Source organism: Natator depressus, chromosome 11, assembly GCF_965152275.1.
Source record: "Natator depressus isolate rNatDep1 chromosome 11, rNatDep2.hap1, whole genome shotgun sequence".
NCBI classification, from domain to species: domain Eukaryota; kingdom Metazoa; phylum Chordata; order Testudines; family Cheloniidae; genus Natator; species Natator depressus.
This window is the reverse complement of record NC_134244.1, coordinates 23,904,068-23,924,044: the sequence shown is the minus strand read 5'-3', so window position 1 is coordinate 23,924,044 and position 19,977 is coordinate 23,904,068. Positions and strand designations below refer to the sequence as shown.

The 19,977-nt window shown below is 37.9% G+C and overlaps 1 long non-coding RNA gene across 1 annotated transcript in view; it reads right to left on the bottom strand.

The window, feature by feature from the left end:
- Positions 1-19,977, bottom strand: part of LOC141995567 (uncharacterized) — a 294,953-nt gene that overhangs the window by 261,441 nt on the left and 13,535 nt on the right. The window contains exon 2 of the long non-coding RNA XR_012641358.1: positions 7,701-7,748. This is a non-coding gene — a long non-coding RNA (uncharacterized LOC141995567). The remainder of the gene's footprint in view (positions 1-7,700; positions 7,749-19,977) is intronic.

The window sequence follows — 19,977 nt, the reverse complement described above, 5'->3', positions numbered from 1 at the left end:
GTAAATCCATATCCACATATCTTTAATATTGATAGCACATACTGAAAAGATTTAACATATGTAGTGATTTTCACCAAGTAACTCCATACTCATCCTGAATACAAAGATGCAAGTTGTCACCATTTATACAACCTGCTAAAACTCCAGCTAGTAATTCATGTGAATGAGTTTTTCCTCTAAAATTTTAATTAAAACACAAATGCCTTGCACACTTCAAACTGTAACATCCTGTACATGTATTTAACTACAGACTGATCAGCGGAGGTCTTTGTAAATAAGATGCATTCTCACACCCAAGGAAGTGCTACATAACTGGCTGTTTGTGACAAAATATGTTTTTAAAAAACAAAAGCTATACCTAAAATAGCTATAAGGTAAAGTTTGCAAAATGGAAATAAAAAAAAATCCCACACAAATTAAATGTATTCAGTCCATCTTCAACAAAACCAGGAATAAAGGAAGAAATAAAGATTACAATAGAATAGCTAATAAAAGGGCATTGATTTTATATGTTTTAAGAAAAAGTATTCTTTTAAGAATACCCCAAGGAATTTTTCAGAAAGGAATCCATAAAACAGGAAATTTACTGTAAAATCGAAACTCTCTCATATGGGATCTAGTGGTTGTTTTACAGTGACTATATGTGCTTGTTGGTTCAGTGAAGAAAATATAACAAATATAAGTTATGATTATCATGCATGGGGGGAAGCCTCAAAATATATTTTTCTCAATAGTTTCCAACTAATGTGCCCCTGCTGCCTTAGGAGCCTTTCAAGTTAATGAGAGGGTAAAGCAGTCACTTTTGGATACTTGCATTTGTATATCTACACATATTGACACTGCATACTAGCTACATAAAGACATGCACCAAAAGCTAATTTCTGCCCTTGGATACACACGTAGGGTTCCAATTAAAATCAATAGGAGTTGTGTGCACATATCTGAGGAATAGCTGGCCCCAGTATGTATTTCTTAAAGTTCCTGCAATGTATTTCTCAAGTTGCAGAAAATCTCCCTGGAACACAAATGACAGCGATAATAGGAATACAGTATAATAAAATAACTGTACTCTCCAGAGTCCTTATGATCACATCCTTTTTTTCTCAGAAACATTCTTTGGTAACTTTTCAGCTCTGTCACTTTTATTGCCTAAATTGTGCTATGGTATTTTTTCCCCCATCATAATGTCTTAGCACAAGTCAATAATTTGTCAGTAATCATGGGATCTTAAAAAGCAGATGCTCTAAGATTTCTCCAGACCAGTCTTCAAAAAATGAAAATCTTTCCCTGAAAAGGATGAAATAGGACCACATTTGACTAACTGATACTCAGTGATCATCCCTGGGAAATATGTTAGGATTCTTTTCTTCTTCTTTAGGGTGTTTTCTGTTTTACGTTATCAAGAACTAGGATTCATAATTTCTGTAAACTCAGACCAAATGGGGTGAAAGAGACTATTAATATCCTAAAAATATGCATGCTTTAGTGTTGTCAGAGATATACACTAAGCATTGCTCTTAAAACAGCTCTTCTCAGAGATATTTCACATTTTCCCAGCCAAGCAAAATGACATTAGCTAAGGCCCTGCCAGGAATATTTGCTTATTTCAGTTAGTTTAAGAATACAATTCCTAGCACAAAAAAACTGCTACTCTGCTTCACATAAGTTATCTGTTGAGACTCTGGCTTTGCTATGGCTTGTTAATATCAGATGATAGGTGTCTCATAATTCTAAACTTCTGCCTATTTAAAAAGCAATCCATAGTGATCTTGGAATTAATCCTTTCTAGAACAGTGGGCTTTTTCTTCTCTGTTTTAGCATAAGGTTAGATTAAATTTGGCTTGAAATAGGAATGTTAGGGAATGGTTACAAAGTCAAATCTGGTTGTGTAATCTGGCTGCATTATTGGCTTCTAGGTTTCTGGGAAGGAGGTCTTGAGTGATGTTCATATATTTCTTGTATTCTCTAGTCCTGAGGGAATGTTGACCCTGTTTTCATTTTCCCACTAATTCTTTGGCTTACTGCAGAATTCCAGGAAGAACTTCCTGCAGAACAGTAATATCTGGCACCCATTTACCTGACTAAGTAAATACAGAGAATACCAAAGAGTAGGTCAGACTCTGGTAAATAAGGTACATCATTGTTATCATAGACATTACACCTTTGAGGCAAAGGCCCAACACTTTTCAGAAAGGAGGGAGGCAGCGAGTTGAAGGGTATTCTTTTGCTAGTAAAAATAAATGGACATAGGGTCACTCATATATAGGACTATATTGCATTGTCCCCACATATTTTTGTTTTTTAATAAAGAACATATTTTAATATATTGATTGAACTGTCCTCTACCCCCTGTACACGTACAATTAACTAAATCAAATATTTTAAAATGGTAACTTTCCCCCACCAAAAAAATGTAATTTTATTTATTATTTTAAATATCTAAGATATAAATAGATATATAGATATATATGAATGAAACATAAGCTGCTTATAAGCACACACTAATTACACAGGAAATAGACTGATGCAGAGATTTCAATATAATTAGCCAGTTTCGTTGTTAAGAAAATGCCTTTTTTGAGTTGACATTGGCAGTCAGATTAAAAATCATAGCTCCACTGCAGCAATTATCCCCAACCTTGTTTGGGATGGTACAAGTGTTCCTCAGAGAGCAGTTGCTCTCAAGAAAAAGGAAGAAATGCAACCCACCTGCCACAATGGGTGGAGGAACTTGATGCAGCCAGCAGTGAAGTAGGGAACACTTGCTGAGGTTCACCAGGTAGCTCCTCCCCTATTAGGAGTCTCTGGCAGCCATTGGCCAGCTGCATGGGGTGGGGTACTGATTGGATAGCATTTCTCAACTTCCCCAAATTAACTGGAATGTGGGCTATGCAGAGCCTCTTTCCACTCCGTTCAGCAACCCCAGCTCCTTCCCATCCACCCCAAAACAGAAATGGGAACTCAGACTGACAGATGCTGTGGGTCTAGCTGATTACCTGTTTGAGGGTCAGGAAGGAATTTTCTCTCCCATGGGCCAAACTGGCAGCGGACCAGGGATTTTTTTTACCTTCCTTCCAGCACCTCCAAGCAACAGTGGGTTAGACAGGAATGTGCTAGTTACCTGAAGTACTTAGGTTGTAGTATTAATTTGTCTCAATTTGCAGCTGGTTTCCAGCGTGGCTAAAAAGGATAAAAAGAGCAGTTCCCAGAGGTAAAAGACCTGAGATATGGTGATAGTCTTGGGCTCATGGGATAGGGGAAAACTTTGTGGCTTTCTCAGGCCCAGGTCAGACCCTGTGGCCCTCACAGCTCAAGGTCCCCATTCTTCAGCACCCTCTCTCCCCCTCATGGTGGGGAGGGTGCTAGAACTCAGAGGGAAATGAGTCTTGGGAGTAAACTAAGGAGAGGTACACCTTGAGTTATGAGTTATATGCTAAGGAACCCTGTAACCCTTGTACTAGGGTAGGGTCATATGGTAAAAGGCCTATAACCCCTACACTGGAACCAATTAAATACCTGATATCGGAGAGTATGGGTGATGGGCAGGTAGCATCCCTCCCCTGTGATAAAGTTTAATAAAAGTTGCAGCCTGCCGCTTAATTCCATTCATGTGTCTGGCCTCATTTTCATTGCTGTGTGCTCATCAAGCAAGGAATAGATACACTGCTTATAGTAACCACATGCTTGTTGGAGGAAAAGTTAATGCTGGCCCAGCTCCAGTGGAGGTAAGTAGGCAGCTGAGCCTCACTTTGAAAATGGAGCAGCCACCTTCTACAGAAGGATAATAAAGCACTGTCCATCTGTGAATAATTTTTGCTGATCTGTAACTATTTCTTCAGTGAAACTTTGCACGAATGTACTATTTGTTTCTTGTTAGGTAGGAGAGACATTCTGTAAACATAATAAAGCAGCATATGCTTTAATTTATCCTAATACTTTCACCAATTAAATCATCTAAGAAGCTCCCTTTGTAATTGAAGCATTAAAGAATGGCAATGGTTTAAGAACTGCCACTTTAGGGAATTGACAAGCTGAGGTAAAACTACAGGCATTTCTGTTCATCGGCAAAACAGCCACATCACCTAGTGTACATGCATTATACTTTACTAAACACACATACCTGTGTTTTTCACACCAGTGGAAAGTAACATGTATAAACACATACCAAATTTTTAGTATTTTCCCAAAAGCATAGAGGCAGAAAAATGTCCATTCCATAGTGCAATATTTTTAAAAGTACTAAAATGCATTTTCCCCACATTTGTGGGAAACAGTGGATCAAACTTCTACATCACCACTCCCCAGGCAGGAAAAATCATTTCCTGGTTCTTTTCCCATGAATTTTGCTGCAATTTGCAGGACAGTGGGGGAATTTTGTCAGAATTTGTGGGATGTTTTGATCCTACTATGGAAGTTTGCAGTTGTGCACAGATTTATGACGTGATCAAGATATACTTTTCATATGGTGTGCTCTAAAACACAGCCTTTCATGTAGGGATAGAGAATGAGCTTGTTTGTTCCAACTCATTAGGAATGACGTACTTCAATACACTCATGAAGTTATCTCTAAACGCAGAATATAAAGCATCCTCCTTCTACACATTGCTCCCTGTGCAGTCTACAGTAGCACGTATTTATACTTAAATGCGAGAGCTTGTAAGAGATCATCAGCTGCCCCGTTTCCGAGTGATAGGTCAGAGATAATTAGTGAGCAGGAAAAGTGAACCTCCTCCATGAGTGACATTAGGGGTCAGATAGAAGAGAGCTTGACCAAAAAAGAAGTTAACTTTCTTCACATCCATCTCAATTTTTCCTCCTACAGTAAAGTCAGTGAAATTCTGTCTCCCAGCTCCTGGCTGGATGAACCTGACAGCATGGAAGATACCATGCAGGCACTTCAGGTGAATGGGATAGTACGGTCTCAAAGACAACAGCATATGCCTATTGACAGAAAAAGAGCAAAATAACTAAAAGAAAATAAAATGAAATGGATGGTGAACTGTAAAGAATAAAAAAAGTTCTTGCTCACATGAGAATATTGCTAGTCATATGAAGAACAGACTTCACCAAGAACTTGTATGAACACAAACCAACATGTGTAAATGTTTGTAAATAAGAATAAGGGGAATAAAAATATCATTTACAACTCAAATGAACATTCATGAAAGTCTGGGGTCTTCTACCAGCTCTAGTGTTCTGAATTACATACATACCTGTGCAATAAATTAATGTATCAGCATCTTGCTTCTTGTTTATTGCTCATTTTTTAAAAGAGCTGGAAATATATCACACTTTTGTTCTGTTAGCTCAAAGACTGACTAATCTCAAAACAAGAAGAATCATATTTGGGATGCCATACTTTTGCTCTAACTTGAGGTAGTAATTTGGCTTTTTATGCATTGTCTTGGTGTTGAAATCTTATTTGCACCTAACTGGAGAGGATCAGTTTACCTTGTTGTACAAGCTACACTACTGCAACCACAATGGGACCATAACGAAATTATGAACAGAGCTGGGTTCTGTCTTTCTTCCATTAGCAATGACTACTCTTCTGGAGTGAGATTACGGTCCTATTACTGGCCTTAGTCACACGTGGAATTCTGCATTCATGTCTTGGCACCTTGACACAAGACAGACACAAATTGGGAGTAGAGAGAGAAAACAAAAAGGTCTTGGCTACCTAGTGGATGTCAAAGATTTTGCCAACAGTGATCAACAGTATCACCACACTCTCAGCACAGGAATAGATTTCCCTAGTTTGGGCAGGCATGTTATGATGGGTATACAAATTGTACTTGTTTGTTTTAAGATTACAAATTCAAGATTGCCTATGAAGGATGTTAATTATAGTGTGTGTGTCCGTTTGTTCTTTGTATATTGGATTTTTTGTGTGTGTGTTTGGTTTTTTTGTTACTTCAAACTGAAAAGCCATAAAACTACAGTACAGAGCACATAGGTCCAATTTTTCTGCAGACCTTTTCAAGTAGGATTTTTTCACCCACCCCCATAAAAGGGAGACCCTTCACCACACATTTCTCAGTCATTGCTGCCATAAGGTGAGGTAGAGTAAATTGAACCCATTGCTACCTAAAAGAAACATGTGACGATCACTAGGCCTGTAGCTAATAGCAAAAGTAATTCTAACCAGTGTTAATGGCCCATGCTCATGTTAAATAATTTCTAGAGATAGATCTGTGCACAATTTTTTTGACCTTCAGAGCATTTGTTATATATAAATTATTCAACATAAATTTCTCATCTGTCAACTAAATTTTAGAACATGCAACTTTCTGTAAATTCTATTTTGATAAACCCTGTGAAAATGACAGCAGATCCTGTTTTAGGAAACTTGTCAGTCTGCCTCACAGGAAACCATGCAATGCCCAAACTTAATGATGTTTTTTTTTTTTACAACTGTTTGCCAGCATATTTTTACATTGCATGCATTTTCACTTACAGCAAAAGCCATGAGTCTAGTACTTCACAAGACAGAAAATTAATAATTCAGTTGAACATGTTAAAACGTAATTCAATAACATTACAGAACCTGCTTTTTATTCAGTCTTTAAATGGGATTTTTGAGTGATAAAGTGACCACAACCATCCCAACATTATGTAATATTAACACACACAAAAAGCTACATTTATGTGAGAGAAATCAACTAAGCACAGAAATTCAAAGGCTGAAACTTCATCCCCTAGCTTGTTCCATAGCACCCACTTAACTCCAGAACCTACAGTACATAACAGCTTAAAGAGATACCTGCAGCACACAAAGCATAAGGGGATGATTGAAGAAGCTGTTGGCTTTATCCTTGAGTTTCTCTGCATTTACTGATTTGTGATAGATTCAATATCTAATACTTGTTACTTGTTTTCTAAATGGATGGTTTATTTTAAAAGCTGCCATTATACATACATAAAATTAACAGGAGTCCAAGAACTTGGACCTGCAATCAGTGGTATGTGTGGAAGGACTCCTAATCCCATTATAGTCAATGGAGCTACGTATGGGCACAGGGAATCCAAATATGGACAAGATTGGAGGATCAGGGCTTAAAGGTGTATAATTTCATATTTATACTAGATGTTTTGATATCTGGATTGTACAAAAACGTATTCATGGAATGTTAAACATGTAATATAAATCCGGAAGATGGTATTACTTGACTTTGTAGTTGATGCTTCTAAAATGCCTATATGACCTTCTGCATAAGGTACTACCAAGCACCACTACAATAAAGCATCATTCAATGGATGGTAAATTTACACAGCATACTAATGCATGGTATTACATGTAATATAACTCAGTAGAAGCCTGAATGAGATGAAGCAATTTCCTTGGTTTGGGACTGCCCAGATGAGTGTGTTTTTATCATCACACAAACTTTAATGTCTCCCTTTAACCGTATTAGGAGAACAATAAAGACAGTTCACCCTAATGTGACCTCCTTCTTTCATAACATTTAACACAGTCAAACTAAAAGTGCAAGTCTGTTGCCGCTTCATGTAAAAAAAATTTACGTCATGCTATTTTTGCAAAGCACCGAATTGATATAGCTGAGCAATGCATACTTTCACTTGGAAAAAAAAATCATATGAAATCTTGGTACTGACAGAAATACCATATATTGGAATATATAAGGTTTGTCAACTTTTAATACAAGCAACTTAATTAAGGATGCAGAGTTTTAACATACCCATACTGGATCACTTTATGCTGTGGCCATCTATCACTTTTGAAAATGCTCCTTAAAAAAAAACAAAAACACACTATAATTTTACACATATTACATAATCGGAACAGAGTTTCTACTTCTTTTTTTAAAAGGGACGCTTGCAAAACACTCTCTGGCATTTTAAAACTCTTCATGCAGCATTCATAGGCAAGGTATATATTAAAAAGCATAAGGTATCCACAGCTTTAGATGCCCTGACAGAATCACAATGCAATAGGGTTACCACCCAGCAGCATAACAGCGCTCACACATAACAAAAGAAAATTAACGTAACCAGCCAGTAATTTCAAATTCTAACAAATAAATGGTCTTGGCAGCAATTCCTTAAGGACAACAGCAGGTCATTAAACAGAGCTACATTCTTTGATGGTGTAAATCAATATAGTTTCATTGACTCATTTACACCACCTGAGAATCTGGCCCACAATGAATTTGAGAGATAACATTGACAGAGATACAGATGATAGATATCTAACTCACGTAAGTGACAATCCTATCTCTGAGCCATTATATCCCAGCATGTAGTGTTATAGGGTTCTGTGTTGCTCCGAGATGCCATGTTTCAGATGAGAAGCAAGATCAAGATACTAACAAGGACACTTTTTGTAAGAGTGAGGAATTTAGTAATCCAACCAGGTCAGTGTTTGAAGACACTTGTATTTTCTCTAGTATCTTTTGCGTTAAACTATTACTATGTTCAATAATATGAAGAAATCCTAAGAAAGTGATAAAAATGAAGGGTTTTTCCCCCCCTTAAATTTGGGAAATGAAATGCTTACAATAATGATAGTGTATAATCATTCCTCTAAAACTCTACAATTCCAGTTCCATTCTACAGTTTCAACTTCGAGTGACTTTTTATCAGAGGTTTTCAATTTTGTAGAACTGTACGAAGGCATTCATTGGTTTTTAACACTGTCGAATATTCCCCCTACACATCTCCCCAAACACAAACAAGAGAATGAGAAAGCACTGAACTTATTTCACAAAACTAGATTTACCCCAAATCTGTAGAAGTAACAAATTGGAAAACTAAGCCTCACCTCCCAGCCTAAAGAGGTGGAAAGCACACTGCCCAAAATGGGGCCTATAGTTCAGTTCCTAACGCCATATTTATGCCTAATTGATCTGACTTTCTCAGCTGTTGAGAACCTATGAGAACTGCAGGCACTCAGCACCTCTGAAAATCAGACCATTTAGTTAGGCGCCTAAACATGGTTTCAGACATCTAGGGACAGACTTTCAACACACAAAGGGGCACTTTGAAAATCAATGGGAATTGAATACCTATGGGAGAAAGGTGCCACACTAATATTTGTGCCTTTAAACATCCCCCCCGCCCCGGCCCCAATTAGGAAATAATGACCATTGTTCCTGGTTCCAGTATTGAAACAGCAATGTCAAAACAAAAGGGCCTTCAAAAAAATTAACACAAACAAAAAGGTTAAACTTTTTATTATTGTTGAGATAAAAGTCAAATTTTACAGGAAGCATAGACTATAGGCTGGTGTTAAGCTTTAGGTCATGATGTTAATGGTGTTAAAACAAGTCCTGGGGCTAAGGGTTAATGATGGTATGCTCCATCATAATCCTAAATGTAAAATGCTTGCTATTATTAGAATCTTTTATTCCTAATCCTGTTAAATTTCTACTCGAACAGTGACTTGGAAAGTCAGAGAAACAGAGCACAGGTCAGATAGTTTCTATGTGCCAGAGTGTTTCCAACTCAAACGCTTGTTCTCCACACAAAAAAGGACAAGCTAATCTTCAGCCAATTTATCCTAATTTTTATCAAAATGAAAATATTTGCTGAGAAAGAAAAGTGAGTGGGAAAAATGTTGGAATTTCACCTTAGTGACCATAGTTTTAAATCAAATCAGATGATATTCAGATGGTTTGCAAAGGTGCAGAGTGGGATATATAACGTTTAGCGAGCCCTTAGGAGGCATATAGCTGGAGGAAAGTCACAGCATTTTTATTAACTGCACAAGCACTGAACTCAAACTGAGCCTGCCCAGATTTCTGAAAACATCTATTGCATGCTGGGCACTTTCCGGGTATGTCTACATAGCAAAGAGAAAAAAACAGCATCAGGCCCAAGCCAGCTGACTCGGGCACATGGAGCTGGCTTGTTTCATTGCTATGTAGACTTCCGGGCTTGGACTGGAGCCCTGGCTTTAGAACCCTCTGGGGTTAGAAAGGATAACTGAGGCTCAGGAATTGGAATCTATTCCCAGCTCTGCCATAGTTTTCTTCTGACTTTGGGCAAGGCACTTAGACCAATCATGTGTCCACTGATTTGGAGTACCTCGTTGTTTTGCCTGTAGCTAGAGTAGCCTAGTGCCTTTAATTCAAAGGAGCAGAGCACCTACAGCTCCAGGAGATATCAGTACAAAATGGAGACGTTTAGAACCCATGAAAATAAGACCCTCCATCACTCAAGATGAGTGGCCAAAACCAGCAGCACCTAAAAGTAATGGACACTTAAATATATGGCCCTTCCTCAATTGTCCATCTACAGACATCTCAAATAGGGGACTGAGAAAATGTCAATGTATATGTCAGATGTGTATGGGGGCTGGACTAGATGACCTCTCGAGGTCCCTTCCAGTTCTATGATTCTATGCCCCTTCATCAAGGCTGATAGGGGAACCAGGCCCACCCACTGCTTTGAGTTTAAGCCCAGGGACTCTGGGTTAAGCAACTAGGTCTGCTCTTTCAGACACCTTCTCTCTGCTTCCCTGGACACCTTCCTACCATTAGCCTTTCTTCAGGCCCTTTCTGGGCTCTTTATAACAAGCAACATCTCCCAGGAGTTCTCCTCAGAGGTCCAGATCCTGCCCTTGTGTCAAGGTCATCCACAGGTATTCCCTCCAATCCTATGTCTTCCAAGTGTCTTCCCTCCTTAGGGTTCCTCCTTGCCCAGCAGGAGCCTTCCTTTTCCCTATCAAGAGAGCAACTGAAGAATTCTTATCTTTCTGTGCAGGCCCTTCTGTTCCAAACTTTCTCTCTTTATAACCACGATGCAGCTCCTCCCCAGCTGGGCTACATCTTTAATTAGGGCTGGCCCACCCTCCAGGTGCAGCCAGATGGGTTAACTGAGCTCTTGGACTCCTGCTAACCTTCTGTTTACCTGTGTGGGGTAGACACCCCTTCACAGAGGTGTTCAGATATTATAGCAATGAGGGCGGGGAGCAGGGGGTGTCATGAAAAAGCTTATAAAATATATAAATAAAGGTATGTAGAAAGAACAGAAACCCAGTCCTTGACTGGGGCTGCTACACACTACCACAAGACAGCTATTAAAAAACAAATAGGTATCCCTCAACAAAATTAGTAGAAAAATATTAGTTCTGAGAATTTAACCAAATCACAGGCCTCCAGCTTCAGGTATATTCAGGAAGATGGATTGATATTATAAAAAAAAAAACCCACCCCACCTTTAAAAGAATAAAATTACACTATTTCTGAGTATTAACTTTGGCCCTGATCCTGCAAATGCTTAAGAATGTGCTCATTGAGCTCAACGAAACTATTCAATAGGACTATTCATACAATATATGCAAGTGTTTGCATGATTGAGATCTTAGTAAAAAATGTTAATATCTGTAAATGTATGTTTTGCATTATAGTTTGTACGTTCTTTTAAAAAAAAAAGATTAAACAAATAAAAAAACACCCTTAAAGAGATTTAAAATATTTAAAGGAGAATTCTCAAAGATACCCCAATTGTCCCTATAAATGCCAGAAAATGGACATATGCACACACAAACTGGCCAATTATGCCTATTACCCATTTGCACATGCTATTACCCCATTTGTGCATGCAGGGATTGAACTGCACTCCTTATTAGTTATACTCAAGAAGAGTTTTGTAGGAGGAAGCATCAGGCCTTCAAATGCAAGATTTGTACAGTGCATACAATGGACAGTCATACATTTTAAAGATGTGGTCATAAGCATCCACATATGAAAGTTTGATCCTTAAAATCACAGAGCAGATTGCAACTAAACTGCAATAGTTTCAGTTATCACTTCAAAGCACAAAATATTCAATTAAAATCGTGCTATTTGTAGCATAATGTATTTTAAAATTATTAAAGATGTTTGATTTCTCAAGAAAACCATTTTGGAAAATATGAAACTGCTTCAATGATTTTAAAGTGATATGCTATACATTGCTATAGTCCAGAACGAAGATCAATTCCAAATTAAAGCACCTATAAAACATCTGTAGTGCTCTGATAATTTTAAATCATTTTGCACTGCTGAAGTCCAGATTCCCTATCACTTTCAAGCTGAAACACTTAGGATAAATTTGAAGAGCTCTAATAATTTTAAATCATTGTGTACTGCACATGCTCAGAACCTTGATCACTTCCAAATTCAAGGGCATATAAAAATTTGAAGAGCTTCAATTATTTTAAATCACCATGTGCCGTGCATAGAGTGATTTAAAATTGTTGTAGTGCTTCACATTTTTTGTAAGCACTTCAGTTTGGAAGTGAGTCAAGCAGCATTCCAGCATAGCAGTTCAAGACATATTGGACTGATTTAAAAATGTAACACTCATCAGAACTGGAAATTAAACAAAAAAGGACTATTTTTTTTAAAGGAAGGAGGGGTGATTGAAAAAGTAATCCCGTCCCTTAAAAAGGGGGGAGAATATCCTCAAATATTATTTGAAAAGAAGGAGGGAAGGTTTTCCTTAAAGGTATAGCAATGTACCATATGAAAGGGACCCCGAGAGGCAGGAAAAAGGGGGAAGGATTTGTGGGGGGGAAAGCGGTCAAACTCATATTCTCTTACAGCTGAATTGTAACAGCAGTGGCATTTCACTGATTATGGTTCTGTTCTTTGCCTCAGTTTGCCCAGTGAGGATAACTCTCAGATTTCCTTTCTTTACACTGTATGGTATGTTACTGGCTGCTAGTCCCCTTGCTCCTATTTAATATTTCGCTCCAGTTGGGGAGGAGGAAAAAGCACTGTACAGTCAGTGATAGTTAAGAGAACCCAGCATTAATTATCTAGTACCATATCTTCATAGGCTGTAAAGATTTTCAAAAATGCTTAACACCCAGCCACTCCTCTATTAGTACAATTGGAGTGTTTTGAATTATTCTTTACAGGGACATTTTTAAATGTCCCATTTTATTCAGCACTGTATAAAAACTGGATTTTGGGAGGAGGGGACATTTTAAACTTTATCATCTTCTTTGTTGCCTTTGGGTTTCACGTGGAGCTGGCCTGGCAATGCCCAGGAAGCAGGGCATTCTTCATAATTCTGCTTCAGTGAAAACATACTGTCCTGCAGTTAGTAGGAAAAAAGGAAAAAGAGCCTGAAGGCACTGGAATAATTAAGCGGATGCAGTGACAGCTGTGGCAGGTCCTGGGCAGGACTGGCTCCACTGAGCTGAATTAATGGCATCAACAGCCCAGCATCTCCATTAACATTTGATCATTAATTATTACCCTCTGACAGTAAGATCTGAAACCTTCTTATGAGTGGTCTGTTATTAATCTACCTTACCTGCCCTGTAAATCAGGCATATCTCCCACCTAAACAGAATTCTCTGCATTTTTTTCATTAGCAATTGCTTTTTAGAATTGGTTTGGTAAATATACACAGTGCTACTTTTAAATTAATCAGGTGTACTTTTTAAACAGCAGCAACCTTCCTAGAATGTTTACTTAAAATAAAACGGTTACCTTCTATATTCTACTAGCTGGATGTAGTTACAATTCTCAGAGAAAACAAATATTCATTCTTCTTTCTGAGCCGCTCATCATAACCAAATAAACTTGTCAAAATAATATTCTTCTTACCAAGCACAGCTGAGAATAAGAACTTTACTTTCACACCAAACACAGTGACTTATTTATTACCATTTAATTCAGAAAATATAGATGAACTATCATCATGGTGTTTACCAGCATGTTAAATGCTAAATAATCCTGCATCCTTCGCTCAAAAATGGCAAATAGCAAAACGTAAAAAACCCATGCTTTTTAAAAATGGTAAACAATAGTGAAGAACTCATTATATCACTAAATTTGCATTTAGCAACCTTTGCACAGTCATTTGGTTCACTTTCTTTTTAGAGGGAAATTACTGCCTTTTATTTTTATTTTTCTTAAACAGCATAAGTAGCTATTCCTATGGGTACCAATCAAGAGCAAAGGTGAGCCTGATTCTCTGCTCACTGATGTAAATCAGAAGTCACTCCATTGACATTAAGAGGAGAATCAGGCCCTCTGTTCCTTCATCTGGACTATGGACATTCCTTCAATCACTCCCCATGCAATCAACAGGATTTTGTAATCAACAGGAATTTTGAGTATTGATTGCAGGCAAGATCAGGTTGGTAGCCTAGTTAATACTTAAAAAAAAAAAAAAGCAAATTACAATGTACAATTCATGTGATAGGTTTTCCTACAATGAAGAAACTTTTTATGACATGGTAACGTAGCCAAATTAGCGCAGCCAATTAAAACACTGGTAGCTAATCTAGCTGCTTGTCCTTTTTCAGAAGAGGAGAAAGAAGAGGGATTGATTATATGTGCTAAGGATCCTAATAATCAATCTGCTCACTAAACAATATAGCCCAAATCTCCACTGTGCCAGTATCCATTCAGCACAGGAGGAAAGTGCAGGGGCTTGTCAGGAAGCCAATTATAGCCATCTAATACTTAGGCCAACTTGGACCCAGCAGAATTAAAAGCAGCCTCTTGGCTGCTCTAACTTACAACGGATCGATATGGTCCCCAAAGGCCTATATGCCAGTTGAGAACTGACAGAATGTAGGCACTCTTCATCTGGCCCCCAACTTGACTCCAACACCTGGATGAGTTGGAGGCAGTTGATATAAGAACTAGCTATGCTACTTTATGCCAGCAGAAAGCTACACTATACCAGGGGGATTCTCAGTTTGCCATTTCGTATCAGATTCCTACACTTTGTGCCACCAAGCAGTACAAAGTGGCCAAAACGTAAGGGGAGAATCTGACTCTATATTTTCATTGAAGACCCAATTCTGCGCCCATTGAAGTGAACGGAATAACTCACTTGAATTCATTGTATGAGGATTGGACCTTAATTATAACCCTAGTTTACAATTATTTCTCTTACAAGCCATTAACAAATAGACTTCAGACAAACAAAATGTACTAAAGTTACTGTCTCCCCACCCTGCAGACAGACACACCCCATTTAGGAGAAATATGTACGAGATAGTGTCTGCTATTGAATACCATTAACCATCTTCTCCAGCATAGTTGCCTACATTGTTTTAAAGCTAACATAATGGGATATATATTTTCAAAGGGGGCTGTGTTTCATGCCAGATGGTTTATCTCTTGAAACAATTCTCCCAGTAGAGAAACAGTGGCTACACAGTTGCAGCAGTGTTCAGCCGCATAGCGCAATAGTCATTTGGCACTCACATTTTGGAGTCAGACAAAAGTATGGTTTGTGTGGATTTCAGACTCAAAAACTCATGACTTAAAAGGACTTTTCTATAAATGGGTATTATGAATTGCTGTAAAATTGGTATTCAATTTTCAACTGGAGTGAAATGTGCAAGTACATTTTGGTTTTACACACAAATGTATCAGTCAGTACAATATTGAGGGGATATATCATGATTAATCAGATAATTGTATCACTGGAGGGGTCTCAGCCCTGAAATTTTAGGATCTGAAAAGCCAGTTTGCAAATGTTTTACAGTTATACGGTCCCGTTTAACTGAGAATTGCAAAAGTGGGTTTTATCATTTCCCCTTTTACGGGCTAGGAAAGAGACAGAAAATTAAGCCCTAAATTTTCTTTCAATTTTGGATACCTAACTTTTTGACATCTAATAAATGATGAGCTCCTCCCGCTCCCATGGACTTCAGTGGAGATTTAGGCATTCAGCATCTCAGAATATCAAGCTATTAGTAAGTGTCAGGTTGGGTGCTCAAAATTATCTGATATTTTTGAAAATGTAGCCTTAAGAGACTTGCCAAAATTAACACAAGTATGTGACAAGAGCTAGCAACAGAACTATGGTTTTCTGAGTCCCTGCCTATTGTTCTAGCCACTGGAACACACCACATCACCACCACCCAGATTTTGGGTGGAAACGAATTGAGGTAGAATCATATTGAAATATGCATAATACACAAATATCCATTATATATGTTTGCAAATATTAATGTGTATGGACTGCAAGTCCTTCAGCCTTCTCTTCTACTGAACAGTGATGTTGACTTCTGGGAGAAGCTGAAGAACCAGATTTTCTATTTCAACAATGGTTGAAAACTTGTCTAATTCTGTTACAGAACTTCAGTTGAAAACACAGACCTTGTTATGCAGTAGTGGCCACTTTATAAAAATAAAACTGTAGAGGTACAGGTATCCATTCCAAGAAGTTTTACCACCCTCTGAAACTTTCCAGGCATCTAGAGGGAAGGAAGGATCATCTAGATTCCAGAGATTTAAAAAAAAAAAAAAAAAACAAAGCAAACCCACCGCACACGTATACAGGAGGTTCCAAATTAAGAAATTCATGGGGAACGTGGGGCAGTTGACAAGGCTAGCAAAAGTCTTGCTGTTGTACCAACAAGTTCTTCTTAACTGAGCCTTGTTTGTGAGTAACGTCTTTTCTACAATGAATAATATTCCTTTTAACAAGAACAAGAATATTTTCCTAGGAACAAGTGCCATTTTACACCAATGTACACTTCTCCCTAATGCTTCAAGCCTTTCCATACTGCCACAAATACAAGCACTTTTTCCTCACAAGTATTCAGGTATTTCTTTAGTATAGAAAAAAGCTGATTGATCCATAACTTCTATTAATTTGATTTTGTGGCTATAACTTGTTCTTTGCAAAACAAGTTAAGCAAGCTCCATCCCTTTCAAAACTCTCATACCATAAAAAGAATCATGGAAAGCCGAGGAGGAATGGTAGTAAAAAGTAAACAAATATTGGAACCACAGATGTGCGTAACTATCCTGAAATAATCTGGTTAGCTAGAGAACCGCAATATTCATTGTCTTAGATGCTGCAGACACTCATCCATTAGCTTTGGTTGCTATCTACCAGAATAAATTCAGATTTTAAAAAAAACCACACTACCCACATTAATGTGGGTATCATATCCAAAGAAATGTTTGAGCCATAGTCCAAGATGAAAATATATGAAGTACTTGCTACCATATATGTCGTAAAAAATTGTGGCTAGCCAATAATAAAAATAAAATAATAATAATACCCCACATATACCTGTAAGTTACTTGAATGATCCTGGGGGAGGGGGGGAAGCCACAGTAATTCTGGAGATTCTATGGACAGTGTCTAAAAAATAAAATCAGCACCCAAGACATCCCAAGCTATTAGTCAGTTCTAAGAATCCTTTCTTCCCAGTGATTTAGTAAAACAGACATCTGGCACAGTGTCAAAACCAGGGTTCAAAGGTCACATAAAATCCAAATATTTCATAAAGTATCTGCTACCCTAAAAAAAACCACGACCATGTCAGTTGTTCATTGCTCTGTAATATTTGAGAGTAATGAATGCCACATACAACTTAAAATACTCAGATGTTCTGAATGCCAGGAGGTCTGCCAAGGTATTCAGCACATCACTAGAATTGTTTTCCTGCTGGCTTTATATAGTATATAAAATATGTTATGTCACTTTGCATTGATATTAAAACACAAGGACCAGGTTTACTTCTAGGTAATATTGAATTGCATCATCAAAGTTATAGATCTGAAAATTGCAGGGTTGGGGGAAGGGACCCTCTTGATGGGCATCTTGAATCCAGTTCAAATATTTGTTGCATTTAGACCAAAGTGGGTATTTCCTGAAAGTGAGTAACCTGAATAATTCATAAGTCCATAGTTAAGTCAATATCCACACATCTCTCTCTCTCTCTCTCTCTCTCTCTCTCTCTGAAACCAGAACCTTTTTAATAGTTTGTATGGTAACAATATAAAGCACAATTAAGATTTACAAATACAGTGTGCAAACAGAAAAGAAAGTTGGTTTTGCAAAATTATCTAATGCAGATAGACTTCAGACAAAATCATATTTGTAAAGAGGATATGATTGAATCAAAAAAGTGTTTAAATTATGTTAAGGGGTTGACAATATTCAAGAAACTGATAAAATCTGGGGAAATTAATTTCCAATCTGTTACTGCACTAATTTACTCTGGTGGGCAAGAATAGCTGAACAAATAATCTGTAACAAAGTTTATTAGACAACACGCAGTTTTAGTTTGGCCAATTATATTAGACAGGTCCTAGCTTCAATCATCAGGGCTAACCTGAATATCCTCCAAGTTCAGATGGTGAAATCTTGGCCTCAGCGAAGGCAAAACTCTCATTAACGTACTTCAATGGGGCCAGGATTTCCCTCAAGGAGTTTTGGATATTTGATTTTATTTTAGGTCCATCGTTAATTAAATGAAATTAGTAATTCAAACCATGTCTGCATCACCAAACTGTTATGATATCCATCATAAATGGATGTATTGCTCAAAAGAGCAGCAAGGCTGGAACAGCAGTGGTGCTTCAGAAGGGACTGATTTGCATTGCCAAAGCTATGGGGAGGGAGGGTGAAGGGGGGGGCGCGCGAAATCCTGAAATGAAACAGACTGCACTACGGAACTGATCCAGAGTCCAAGTCAACAACAAGGCTCACATTGATTTTTTTTTTTAAATAGACGTTGGATAAAGCTCATGTCTGGCTCTAGGTCACTCATTTTCATGAGCCCTGAAATGCACCCAAAAATCCTAAACAAAATTGTATTCATAAACAAGGATTAAACTTTGTGTAGCACCTAATGTATCTGCCAATAGCCTTCTTGACACTTAACACCAAGCGATAAAACACAGATTAAACAGACTAAAATTCATATAAAATTGAAAGCAAAGAGACAATTGAAATAAACTTAAAAACAGTGTGCCATGCCTGCTGAAGGCCTTCTGAGAAAGGGGGTGAAGCCTGGATTCAGGATTATATTAGCACTCTGAGGTGAGTCCTAATAAAGTGTGGGAGGCCTAAGCATGTGCTGCTCCCCTCATAGTTCTTCTCTGATACAAATCGGTCTAATTTGTGTCCTGTTTTGTCCTGAATCCAATGTTCTATTGGGAACATCACAGAAACATAAGCTACAATTTAAATATTTTTTTTTAAATGGATGCTGGTGGTGGATCGGGCAAGGAAGTGGATGGGAACTAGAGTGAAGCTTTTCATCACTAGGTCACATAGAGTAAAAGGGTGCACCACCCATTCCCCATCTTTTGACCTATCCACTTCCTCATGGATAGTGATTCATTAAAATGACTGTGCAGCTAGTACAGCATCAACACAAGTCAGTAATAAGCGGAACTCATCAAAACCAAACATTTTCTCCAGTCCAAAAATGTTAAAACCAGAGAAAGAGAGACTGGTTCTATAGCTCCATGATGAGCCCAGGCTTCAAATCAGGCAGAGAAGAGACTTGAATCTGGGGGTCCCACATCATAGGTGAGTGACCACCAATCATACTCTAGAATAGCCAAGCAGGGGTTCTCTTTTCTACACACAAATTTTAAAGGTCTCATTCTGCCTCAGAATGAAAAGTTTCAAAACCTTGAGTTTTGTTTCTTTTTGAAGTGGGTGGGAGGGCATTTGTTTTGTTTTAAAAAAGATTGCATTCCAGCCAACCCCAGAAATAAGTGAGGGCAAAAGTTGTTGCCACTTAAATTTGATAGCCTCTGGGGGGCAGAAGGAGAGGGCAAATGGTGATCTCAGGACATTTCTTTTCAGCCAAGGATTCAAACCACAAAAATGTCCACCCAATTAGCATTAATTAGCACCCTTGTTTCAATGCTCTGCAGTAAAACCACAGACTGAATAAGCCTAGAGACTGAACTATTCTCTGGGCTATTCTGTTACTCCAATTTTGTTTCTTTTGATCTGGGTTGGACTTGAACCAATGACCTACAGCAAAAGGGACCACAGCCCTCTGAGTGTCCTGTCCCTCATTAATACTGTAGCAGGAGGAAAATAGTATAACAAAGACAAATGAATATCTGCTGTGCCTCTGAGATTGCTAACATTTCCAGTCCAGTTTGTTTATCGAAGCTTGTTTGTTAATTTAAAAATTATTATTTTTTAGATTTGTTTGGCAAAAAAAGAAAAAAAAAACTTCCAGTACTGGGCCCAATTCATCCCTGGACTAATTCCATTGAGATCAGTAAA